The sequence below is a fragment of the Mchenga conophoros genome, linkage group LG16 (assembly GCF_057382185.1).
Source record: "Mchenga conophoros isolate Kocher_MC1m ecotype Shallow Benthic linkage group LG16, M_conophoros_male_GT1.1, whole genome shotgun sequence".
Lineage (NCBI taxonomy): Eukaryota > Metazoa > Chordata > Actinopteri > Cichliformes > Cichlidae > Mchenga > Mchenga conophoros.
This window is the reverse complement of record NC_140541.1, coordinates 1529534-1542457: the sequence shown is the minus strand read 5'-3', so window position 1 is coordinate 1542457 and position 12924 is coordinate 1529534. Positions and strand designations below refer to the sequence as shown.

The 12924-nt window shown below is 35.9% G+C and overlaps 1 long non-coding RNA gene across 1 annotated transcript; it reads right to left on the bottom strand.

The window, feature by feature from the left end:
• Position 1: 1 nt before the first annotated feature.
• On the bottom strand, positions 2 to 5760 carry LOC146556054 (uncharacterized). The gene is made up of 4 exons (XR_014888906.1): positions 5728 to 5760; positions 4576 to 4602; positions 2315 to 2345; positions 2 to 773 (listed from the first exon to the last, which is right to left on the bottom strand). It is a non-coding gene; the product is annotated as an uncharacterized LOC146556054 (long non-coding RNA).
• Positions 5761 to 12924: the final 7164 nt, after the last annotated feature.

The window sequence follows — 12924 nt, the reverse complement described above, 5'->3', positions numbered from 1 at the left end:
ATCTAATTTATTATTTATCTGAATGTATGTATTACAAAATAACCAGATTATCTTATTACAAATAAACTTATAAAAAGGTGATATTTTATACAATTGATCAAAGTAAGCCAAACTAGCAGTCCAAACTAAAGTGTAATGCAAAATTAAAATGACAAATGTAGGGCTGTGTAAGTAGTTTCTACTATAAGTTCCACTGTACTGTAATTCTACTACTGTATATTCAACTTGTAATTTCCAGCAAAATGACTGAATGTGAGAGAGCTTAATGACAGGAAAGAAAGAGCAGTGAGAGCAGAGATCTCTCAGAATTCTGTAACAGATAGATCAAGTTCTGGTAACTTGGATTTCTGAAAATTGGATTCTGAAAGGATTCTCAAAACTTGGATTCTCAAATTAGATAGAGCAGTAGAGATAGAGGGATACAAGATGGAATGGCTTTCAAATTAGATAGAGCAGTAGAGATAGAGGGATACAAGATAGAATGGCTTTCAAATTAGATAGAGCAGTAGAGATAGAGGGATACAAGATGGAATGGCTTTCAAATTAGATAGAGCGGTAGAGATAGAGGGATACAAGATAGAATGGCTTTCAAATTAGATAGAGCAGTAGAGATAGAGGGATACAAGATAGAATGGCTTTCAAATTAGATAGAGCGGTAGAGATAGAGGGATACAAGATAGAATGGCTTTCAAATTAGATAGAGTTGGGAGAGTGATAGGATAGACAGAATTGCTTATAATGATAGAGAGAGAGGATCTTCTGCAGCAGGTCACCTGTAAGACACAAAAGGCATGGAATTAGTCATATTTCCAACATGCTTGGATTTACCATATTCTTCAGACTATATGGCACACCTAAAACCCTGTCATTTTCTCAAAAACATACAATGTGCCTAGTGTATCGATTCTGGTTATGCTTACTGACCTAGAACGGGATTTCTGTGGTACACAGCGCTCAAAATTCTGTCAAATATTTTAGTAATACTTTGGTAAGCTACAAAGCTGCGCTGCTTGATGTATTGTCAGAGCATTATGGCTACCATAGTCAGGACCCTCGTAGAGTAATTTGTACGGTGCTTCAACATAACATTATGGTGTGTGTACAAGGACCTGGCACGTGCTAAGAGACATGCTTATGAAGCAGATTTCAACCTGATCAACCCATGAAGAGTTTGATGGATTTGTAGATGAGGAATGAACTGAAAAAGTGAGTGTATTGGTCTGTATTTTATGTGTTACAACTGAACAGTGTTGAGAGTTGTTGTGAATGACTTGAATAAAGTTTGACTTATCTGACTGTTTCTTTGGCTTAATCTGCCTTAAAAACAGAATTGTTTATTGACGTTATGCCTTATAATTTCAAAAATACAGTACATGTAGGGCTTTAAATACTAAAGACTTCTACAGTAAATTATTGGAGTGAACAGAATGACAATGTTTAACAAATGATGGTGGAACTGTTATAAGGACATTTTTACGTTCTATTAAAACAATAAACTAAGTCTATAAACTCAAACCAAGACGTGCTGCTACAGTAACTTACTGTAAATATTATATGGTCCAAATAAACCCGCACACTGAGGTTACAGCAGAGTTTCAGGCCTCCTGCTTTAAATACTTTATATCCATTAAACTCAAAATTATTTATTGACTGGCCAAAAAGAACACAAACCTTCTCACATTTGCCTAAAAACATCTTGATGATCAGCAAGAGCTGTGAAATGATTTCAAAACATTATTTTGGACCTTAATTAAGACAATTGAAATTCAAACAGCAGTCGCTTTCTAAAATATCGGATTTGTGCCGTTCACACTGTCATACCATGATACCATCACTGATACCAACATGACAAAAAAATCTGATTTGATGCGCTTTCGCCTGCAGTGTGAACTGCACTCAGGCCAGTCACTCAGGAAAAATACTTCTAGCGTTTTGACTTCATGCTAATTCATAAGTGGAATGAGAGAGACAATAAAAATCGATAGCTGTGGTGCTCTTAAGTGTTTAAGGTACCACCTATACTCACACTTAAATCCACAAACATAAGGAGAAATCAAACAACTGCATAAAGATGTCTCTGACATTTAACTATGTTTGGACTTGATAAGCCATCAAAAATTAAAATCAGACATTAATGGGCTATTAAACTTCATTGACATTTTCTGGGGCAGTCAGTGGTCCTGTGTGGGGGCTTTGCTGCTACAGATTCTAAATCCTGACTATTTGTCTTTGCCCATGAGTGAATGGCAAGATAACACAAATAGCCAAACTACTGTAAGTAAATTACTAAACATTACCATTACTGTCTACTTACCAGCAAAGGCAAAGCCAAAGAGCTGTTCACTCTGTGTAACAAAAGACAAAGAACAAAAATACAGGCTCAGACAACTCCAATCAGCATTAGACAGCAACAACTCTCCTCTGTTTTCTTTTTCCGCACCCTAATAAAGATGATCATCTTCATAAAAGGTAATATGTAGTTTTATCCATTTGCAATAAGCCACACAAGTTTCTGAGTCATGTAATGCTCCAAAATTTAGGTTCAGTTACATAAGAGAGTAGAGATCGTAACCAATGATTTGCTTCACCTACTACTACACACTTTATCAAATGGTGATGTCACAATTTAAAAGTAGGCAACAATCACAAATGATAGCTTGTATGGAATGTTTGTAGGCTTTGACATTTGAGGTGGCCTGCATTCAAATTCTATTAACACAATAAAAAAAAACACACTATAAACTTACACCAAGACGTGCTGCTACAGTAACTTACTGTAAATATTATATGGTCCAACAAAACCAACACACTGAGGTTAGAGCAGACAGTTTCAAGCCACTCTGTATGAATTTTGGCAAAATGAGAAATTTGGAGACAGCTAGTTTCTACACAGCAGTTTCTACATATTTCAGTCACATTTGGGGCATGTTTGATACACAGCAATAAGCACTACACTAAATCTATGATAAACTTATCATAGCTGATATTAAGGCCTAATTAGCAAAATTTAGTATGATGGTAATTTCTTTGTAGATCATTTCATGATAAAAAGAACAGAAGTGAGTGCTGTATCTGAGCTGTTGCATGTAAGATCTTTGCTGGACATTCCCACATTTCTTAAACAAACAAACATGACTTTCAGACAGTTCATCTTTTGTAAATTAAGCCAGGATTATTTTCAAAAAAACAGCCTTGATAAAAATATCAGGCCACTATAAAATGTCTTATGTTTATGTTTTCATCCCACCTATACTTTGCAAGTCATTATGACAAATTACAAAAAGCAGTTTCTAGGCAGTGATTTAAGGGAAGAAGCTTTTGAAATCCACAATGCCCTACCACCAGTGGTCTCAAACTCTGGTCCTTAAGGCCTGGTGTCCAGAAACTTTTCTATGTGTCCCTGTTGCAACACACCTGAATAACATTAGTAGGTCATTAGCAAAACTCTACAGAACCTGACTGCATGCTGAGGTGGTAATTCAGCCATTTGATTCATGTTATAGCAGCTCATGAGTGAATGAACATGATGCAATGAAAGTACTTTTAGAAGTACATTTTTCCAAACACTTAATTACTTAAATTTGAGTAGTCTTAGGGGATGCCACTTCAGCACACAGTCAAATTCTATACTCTCACTAATGACCTACAAATGTTATTCAGGTGTTTTGTAACAGGGACACGTGGAAAAGCTTCAGGACACCGGCCCTTGAAGAGTGGAGTTTGAGACCCCTGCCCTATGTGAATATTTAATCGTCCCTAAACTGCCAGTCGTGAGCTGCTCTAATGTGAAACAAACACATATAGTTCTGTAAAAGTTTACAAATAGATTTCTAAGGATTTGGAGACCCCAGAAAACAAAAACCCTCCCAGATATTGTAGCTGAACAGGCAAAAACAAGTTGCCTAATAATATCTCGATGATAACCAACAGCTGTGCTGACGAACTGCACTAAACTGAATCATCTATAGTGAGAGAAAAACACCAGCATTAAAGTCAAACATGGTGCTGTTACTGTGATGTCCCAGAGTTCCTTTACTACTTCAGGACCATCAACTCATCAGGTCCTGGGCTTAAGTTTAATCACACTTAGGATCTGAAGCACACAAGCAAGTCCAATTGAATGAATGAAACAAAACACTTGGTATAAACTAATCAGTCTGGACTTTAATGAAATTAAGATACGTGGTATGACTTGAAAACCCTATATTAGGCCTTAATTACGACTTTTTTCTTTTCTTGCCTGCCCTGTTTGGATCTAATTAAGACAATTCTGAAATTGTAGTGGACCAAAATCAACCAGTGATGTAAACCAGTCATTACCAGTTACTGTAAATGCTTGATGGTAATTGTTGCTATCAGGGCATCCACAGCTGGGTATTAGAGACCAACATGTTTTTACATTAGACCAGGTTGTTCTGGTTCAAAAATGAAATCATCACTTTAAAACTGCTTTTTGTATTTATCCAGGTCATCCTTGTTAGATGATTTGAAACGTGAAAAAAGCATAAACAAAATAAATCTGCAAAGAAGAAAGACCTTTCTCAGCACTGTACCGCAGACAAAACCTTTACTTACCAGACTTGCGACAGTTAGATCAGTCTCCTAGAGAAAGGAAACAACACATCAGATCACTGTTTAATGACTTAGACTGTTAAACCTCTTCACACACAATCCAATTTACTGTGACATGAAATAACTAGTAAAATCCTCAATTTCTTCAAGCCTTTATGAACTCACTGTAGTCTGAAGAGGACAAACTTCAGTTACAGAGTCTCACATGGTGATAACATGTGTAATAAAGGCATGCATACTACAGAAGTGCAAAGAAGAGGCACCAATATTTGTTGGTACAGATTATGGCTTTTTAGCTCCATCATTTTCTATCACAAGTCAGTGCTTAATAAAGTGTGGAAAAACCACAACTGTTAGAATCAACGGAAAACCTCATCAGGTTTTAGTTCTGATCTGAATATGTAAATCCTAAAATACATGTAAATTTTGACATGTCATAGTAACAACAGTGGCACACCATTTTTGCAATTACAAAAATTATAATAAAGAGTCCTTCCATTGTACCTGTTGGCAGGAATCTTTTTGTATTTTGCAATATTTCCCTTTTGTATAAAATTTTCAAACACATTGTATCGAGCAAATTATTAAGAAACTAATTTAAACTTAGTGTACATAAATTACACACAGGCTTTAACATACACAACATTGCCTACTCACAACTCTGGTTCTCTTAGTCTTTTATTATTGCTTAAATGTTTAAATGCTTTTTTGTATTTATTCATATCATCCCTGTTAGATGATTTGAAACATGTGACAAAAAAGCATGAACAAAATAAATCTGCAAGGAAGAAAGACTTTTCCCAGCACTGTACCTCAGACAAAATGAACTCACTTTAGTCTAAAGAGGGCAACATTTAATTGCAGAGTCTCAAATGGCCTTAACATGTGTAATAAAAACAATAATTACTACAGAAACGCTTTGATAAGCCTTTAAAATTAAAATTAGACATAAATGGCCTATTAAACTTCAGGGACATTTTTAGGGACACTCACAGGTCTAGTGGGGAGGCTTACTACTTATAAAACCTAAATGTGTTTTTGCCCATGAGCAAATGGCAAGATATCACAAAAAGCCAAACTATTGTATGTAAATTGCTAAACATGTTACACAATCCCAGTTTCATATTGCTTCAGTTACAATCACTGTTTACTTACCAGCAAAGGCAAAACCAAGCTTCTATTTCACTCTGTGTAACAAAAGACAAAGAGCAAAAATACAGGATCAGAAAACTCAAATTAGCATCAATACTGCATCACTCTCTGTTGTCAAAAAGATTCACTAAACTTCTTTGTTTACTACAGCTGGAATACAAACAACAACTCTCCTCTGTTTTCTTTGGTCTACATCTCAGTTAAGATTGCAAAACACTCATACATGAAAAACTGCACGATATATTTTTAAGGCTTTAATATTTGAGGTGGTCTGCATTCAAATTCTACTTCCTAAAATATTATTAACTGCACATAGTATCATAGTAAATATACTGTATTTTTAAAATAAATATCTATGTACCATACTAATAATAATATACTGCCATATTTTATTTATGTGAAGGTGGGCTGTTGTTTGTTTCATTAATTTTCCACAAAGTGAGAATTTAAACTGTGCAGCAGATTTAGGTTGGCACAAACAAGCCTTTGTTAAACAGTTCTTAAAAATTAAAGTCTTCTGTTTAGGAGTTCTTATTATTCTTGGGCTATGTCCACACGTACACAGGTACTTTTGAAAATGGAGATTTTTCTATGCGTTTGCGGTCACTGAAAACGGAGATTTCTAAAAACGCTTGCCAGGATATCTTTTGAAAACTCCATTTTTGCATTTATGTGTGGACATGGAAACGGAGAAAACGCAGCGCCTTTTTTGACGTCACACTGTGCGCCACGTTATTGTTTCGGTGAAATGCATTTCTACAATACTGTTACTGTTAATTGTTCTCTCTGCAGTGTTTAAATGCTTACACACACAGTTACTGTCCCTCCACACATATGACTCGGTTCTGCTTCTATGCCCCATCTTTGTTTGCCATTTCCCACCGAGGTTTCTAGACTTCTGATTGGCCAACATTTCTACACGGTTAAGAATATAGCGCCACCTGCTGCTTTGGCATGTTCCTAGCAGTGTTCTCCTTCATTTCTGCATTTATGTGTGGACGGGATCGTTTTTTAAAACGGAAACGGAAAATCTCCGTTTTCAAAAATACCCGTGTATGTGGGGACATAGCCTATGATTAATCCTCAGTTCCCCCCCCCCCCCCCCCTCCTTTGTCTTAATTAACCCACAAGACCTGCACACACGCGACTCTTTTTCTCCCGTGTTCGGTCAGAGGCGGTAAAATGGCTCCTTTGATCTTGCCGACAACTGACACTGAATCTAAGATGGCGGTTCGTTAAAAACTTTACAGCATAAAGAATGAGGCTGTTTTAACCAACTGATTTGTGAAGAGAACTAACTGCACCTTATGTAACAGACTGACAAACACACCAAATGTAATTAATAAAACAACACGATAACCGTGGTTCACAGTCAAATTTTCATTTCACACTGGGCTCAAAGGAGCGCTAGGCATTAGCATCGGGTTGTTAGCTCATCAAACACTCCTTTTACATACAAAAATGACAAAGTTTCACTAGGAAAAAGCAACCACTGTGTTACTCTAATATGAGTTATACCTCGGTTGGCTTTATAAATCACTAAAAGAACTCGTTAAATTGCACAAACAGAGTATAAACATTTAGGAGAGAAGAAGAGAAGCAGAGCAGCGGCACTCACCCAGAGCGGACTCAACGAAGTGTGCGGAAAAGCGGATGTCCGGCAGTCAGGTAAAAGATGATGCGTTCACAGTAGTAGGAAATTCCAGTATTACACACAATGGGCATTGTAAACATCAAAAATGTAGGTGATTTTAAATATTCTATACAATATTTATTTGCTAAAGAAAATACTCGCAGAACTTTAATTCTATAAGTTGAATAAATATTATTAGAAGGCTCTACTCCTGAACACCAACACCAAAGAGCTGAGTTCACCAGACCTGAAAAAAAAAACCCAACCAGTCCAGGACAGTCAGTCTGCAAAGATGTTTTAAAGACAAAAAAAAAAAAAAAAAAAAAAAAAAATATATATATATATATATATATATATATATATATATATATATATATATATATATATATATATATATATTAGGGCTGAGCGATTATGGAAAATAATCTAATTGCGATTTTTTGCCCCAATATTGCGATTGCGATGCGATATGCGATTATTTTTTAAGGTCTTTGTCTTCTGTATTATTAAACAAAGACAAGCAATACATCATATAGTATGGCCAATACTATATTACATTAATTTTAAACTGTTCTTTCCTGGAAGACAGACCTCTGTTATGATGACATGAGGTGATGCATGAATTGATGACTGACATTTTTATTTAACTTCTTCAATCACAACAGTATATTTGAACATACACAATAGTTTATTTTTAGCTTACAAACATCTGAGCATAAAGTGCTGACAAGGAACCCTGGTGTAAACATTAAAATGAAAGTCAGTACAATGTGCAGATTGCAGAAATATACATAAAAAAAAATCAGTGGCTTTACCACACTCAGTTTTTCGACATCTGTGAACTACTAGACAGTCATTCAATTAAAAAATAATATTAAATAAATAAAACTAATAAATAAAAAATACACACATCTTACTGATCTCTGCAGTCAGTAACATTACACATAAAGTGCAAACATAATAGCAATTATATAAACACACACACAAACACGCCTTTAAAATTTAAAGGCGTGAAATTGGACGGTCTAGCCTTCTGATTAGCGTCACCGCTGTCTCGGTGGAGTTTAATAAACTCGGCCGTCTGCTTCTTGCTATCTAAAATATAACCAGACACTGGTGTAAATTCTCGACTGTCTCACACTTCTGTTTAATAAGTTTTCTGTTTGACGTTTAGTCAGCTGTGTGAAAACCAAGGAGGAACCCACCCGGGGGATTAATAAACTTTTATTTTATCTAATCTAATAACTTTAATCTCAGCCAAACCGATTTACTCACAAACAAACAAAACACTGAAAAAAGCCCAACAATAACATTTTTAGGTTGTCTAAGTGACTTATATATTACGTTTAACCCGAGCAGCGAAACTCCGCGGTGATCTGAAAATGATGTGCCGGGAGTTGTGCCGTTCTCGGCCGCATCAGTAACCCTCGAGCTCTCGGCTAGCTGTTGAGCTGGTGGGTAGCAGACGCCTCTGAAAACGTCCAAGCACTTTTGCACATATGGGATATCTTGATAAACCGAGCAGATATTTGATGTTTACACAACTACTTTCTCGCCTGAAAATATGTTAAAAGTTTATTTTGTGACCCAGAAAGATTAGTATGAGTAATTTTAAAACTTAGTAGCGGCCGCCATTGCTGGAAACTGGAGTTTGGCTGGGCCGCGCTATGAATTCTGGGATATGGTAGTAATTTGGACAACCTTCGGCGCGTCGCTGTGACGTAATCGGTCTACAAATGCGGCCTCAGGAGGATGCAGCCCATGAATTTGGACATGTCCAGAGTATAATCGCAGCCTCTGCGGTTAGAAAATTGCACTTGATCATGTCGCGATATTATCGCAAATGCGATATATCGTTCAGCCCTAATATATATATATATATATATATATATATATACACATATATATACATATATATACATACACATATATACACATATATATACATACACATATATACACATATATATATATATATATATATATATACACACACACATATATATATATACATCTTTTTACACACGCAGCACAGAGAGGCACAGGATTATTGCAGCCTATTTCTCATAGTGAGGACTCCCCTCAAACAAATGACCATAATTTCCAAACCGTAGGGGCTAGAGCGGTCATTCTTACACCGTTTTGTTCAGAAGAGATGGGGGAATCTTCCAGTGTTAACAATTTATCATTAAAATGTGAAATTTTAGAGATATATGACATGGATGACTTGTTGACTTAGAAGCCACGAATTCCCCCAATATGCAAATTTGAATGGCTGAGGCCACATATATGATTGGCTGCCTGGGAAGCCGTGCAGGCCCTGATTTGTGGATTTGAATTCCTCAGCCCTCAGATATGATTGGCTGGCTTAGAAGCCATGAAGGCCCCAATATGCAAATTTGAATGCCTCAGGACACATATATGATTGGCTAGGAAACCGTGCAGACCCTGATTTGAAAATTTGAATGTCTAAGTCCTCACAGAGGATTGGCTGCCTGGGGACCTGGCAGAAATATATAGAAATACTATAATTAAGCATAAATACTACATTTAGTAGAAATACTATGTTTTAGCACAAATACTATAAAAAGCAGAAATACTATAATTTAGCAGAAATACTATATTAAGCACAAATCCTATAAAAAGCAGAAATACTATATAATGCAAAAATCCTATAAAAAGCAAAAATAGTATGATTAAGCATAAATACTACATTTAGTAGAAATACTATATTTTAGCACAAATCCTATAAAAAGCAGAAATACTGTACTATGATTTGGTAGAAAAAACTATAATTAATCAGAAATACTATATTTGGCAGAAATACTGTATTTGGCACAAATCTTATAAAATAGCAGAAATAGTATTATTTAGCACAATAGTAATAACTTAAACAGAAAAATTGGAAAAGCAAAATGGATAGCTGAAAAAATGCTGAACATGCTGAAGGTCCCTCAACTATACTTGTTAAATGAAAAAATCAGCAAAAAAATCTATAACAGCCACACAATCACAAATATGTACACATAAGGAAACACACATGGACAGAGAGACACACACACAAGATCAAATTCAGTCACCCAGTCTAAATATATTGAATTTGAATCTTAGAATGAGATCATCCCATTAAAAGGCTTTCTCTCTCTCTCTCTCTCTCTCTCTCTCTCTCTCTCTCTCTGTCACACACACACACACACAGACACACAGGGAGAGAGAAGTAAGTTTCTAGGTCAGCCTGGGAGCTGCTGAATTTGAATCCACCAATCAGAGAGCCTGTGCACTTTTTCCCTCCAAAACAGGTGCTTCTATTTACACACGCAGCAGAGAGACACAGGATTATTGCAGCCTATTTCTCATAGTGAGGACTCCCCACAATCAAATGACCATAATTTCCTAACCGTAGGGGCTAGAGCGGTCATTCTTACACCGTTTTGTTCAGAAGAGATGGGGGAATCTTCCAGTGTTGACAATTTATCATTAAAATGTGAATTTTTAGAGATATACGACATGGATGACTTGTTGACTTAGAAGCCACGAATTCCCCCAATATGCAAATTTGAATGGCTGAGGCCACATATATGATTGGCTGCCTGGGAAGCCGTGCAGGCCCTGATTTGTGGATTTGAATTCCTCAGCCCTCAGATATGATTGGCTGGCTTAGAAGCCATGAAGGCCCCAATATGCAAATTTGAATGCCTCAGGACACATATATTATTGGCTGGGAAACCGTGCAGGCCCTGATTTGAAAATTTGAATGTCTAAGTCCTCACAGAGGATTGGCTGCCTGGGGACCTGGCAGAAATATATAGAAATAGTATGATTAAGCATAAATACTACATTTAGTAGAAATACTATGTTTTAGCACAAATACTATAAAAAGCAGAAATACTATAATTTAGCAGAAATACTATATTAAGCACAAATCCTATAAAAAGCAGAAATACTATATAATGCAAAAATCCTATAAAAAGCAAAAATAGTATGATTAAGCATAAATACTACATTTAGTAGAAATACTATATTTTAGCACAAATCCTATAAAAAGCAGAAATACTGTACTATGATTTGGTAGAAAAAACTATAATTAATCAGAAATACTATATTTGGCAGAAATACTGTATTTGGCACAAATCTTATAAAATAGCAGAAATAGTATTATTTAGCACAATAGTAATAACTTAAACAGAAAAATTGGAAAAGCAAAATGGATAGCTGAAAAAATGCTGAACATGCTGAAGGTCCCTCAACTATACTTGTTAAATGAAAAAATCAGCAAAAAAATCTATAACAGCCACACAATCACAAATATGTACACATAAGGAAACACACATGGACAGAGAGACACACACACAAGATCAAATTCAGTCACCCAGTCTAAATATATTGAATTTGAATCTTAGAATGAGATCATCCCATTAAAAGGCTTTCTCTCTCTCTCTCTCTCTCTCTCTCTCTCTCTCTCTCTCTCTCTCTGTCACACACACACACACACAGACACACAGGGAGAGAGAAGTAAGTTTCTAGGTCAGCCTGGGAGCTGCTGAATTTGAATCCACCAATCAGAGAGCCTGTGCACTTTTTCCCTCCAAAACAGGTGCTTCTATTTACACACGCAGCAGAGAGACACAGGATTATTGCAGCCTATTTCTCATAGTGAGGACTCCCCACAATCAAATGACCATAATTTCCTAACCGTAGGGGCTAGAGCGGTCATTCTTACACCGTTTTGTTCAGAAGAGATGGGGGAATCTTCCAGTGTTGACAATTTATCATTAAAATGTGAATTTTTAGAGATATACGACATGGATGACTTGTTGACTTAGAAGCCACGAATTCCCCCAATATGCAAATTTGAATGGCTGAGGCCACATATATGATTGGCTGCCTGGGAAGCCGTGCAGGCCCTGATTTGTGGATTTGAATTCCTCAGCCCTCAGATATGATTGGCTGGCTTAGAAGCCATGAAGGCCCCAATATGCAAATTTGAATGCCTCAGGACACATATATTATTGGCTGGGAAACCGTGCAGGCCCTGATTTGAAAATTTGAATGTCTAAGTCCTCACAGAGGATTGGCTGCCTGGGGACCTGGCAGAAATATATAGAAATAGTATGATTAAGCATAAATACTACATTTAGTAGAAATACTATGTTTTAGCACAAATACTATAAAAAGCACAAATACTATAATTTAGTAGAAATACTATATTAAGCACAAATCCTATAAAAAGCAGAAATACTATATTAGGCACAAATCCTATAAAAAGCAGAAATAGTATGATTAAGCATAAATACTACATTTAGTAGAAATACTATGTTTTAGCACAAATAGTATAAAAAGCAGAAATATTATAATTTAGCACAAATAGTATAAAAAGCAGAAATAGTATGATTTAGCACAAATAGTATAAAAAGCAGAAATACTACATTTAGTAGAAATACTACGTTTTAGCACAAATAGTATAATAAAGCAGAAATAGTATAATTTAGCAGAAATACTGTATTTACCAGAAGTACCGAAAAGTACCAGAAATACTATGATTTAGCAGAATAGCAATAACTTACAAA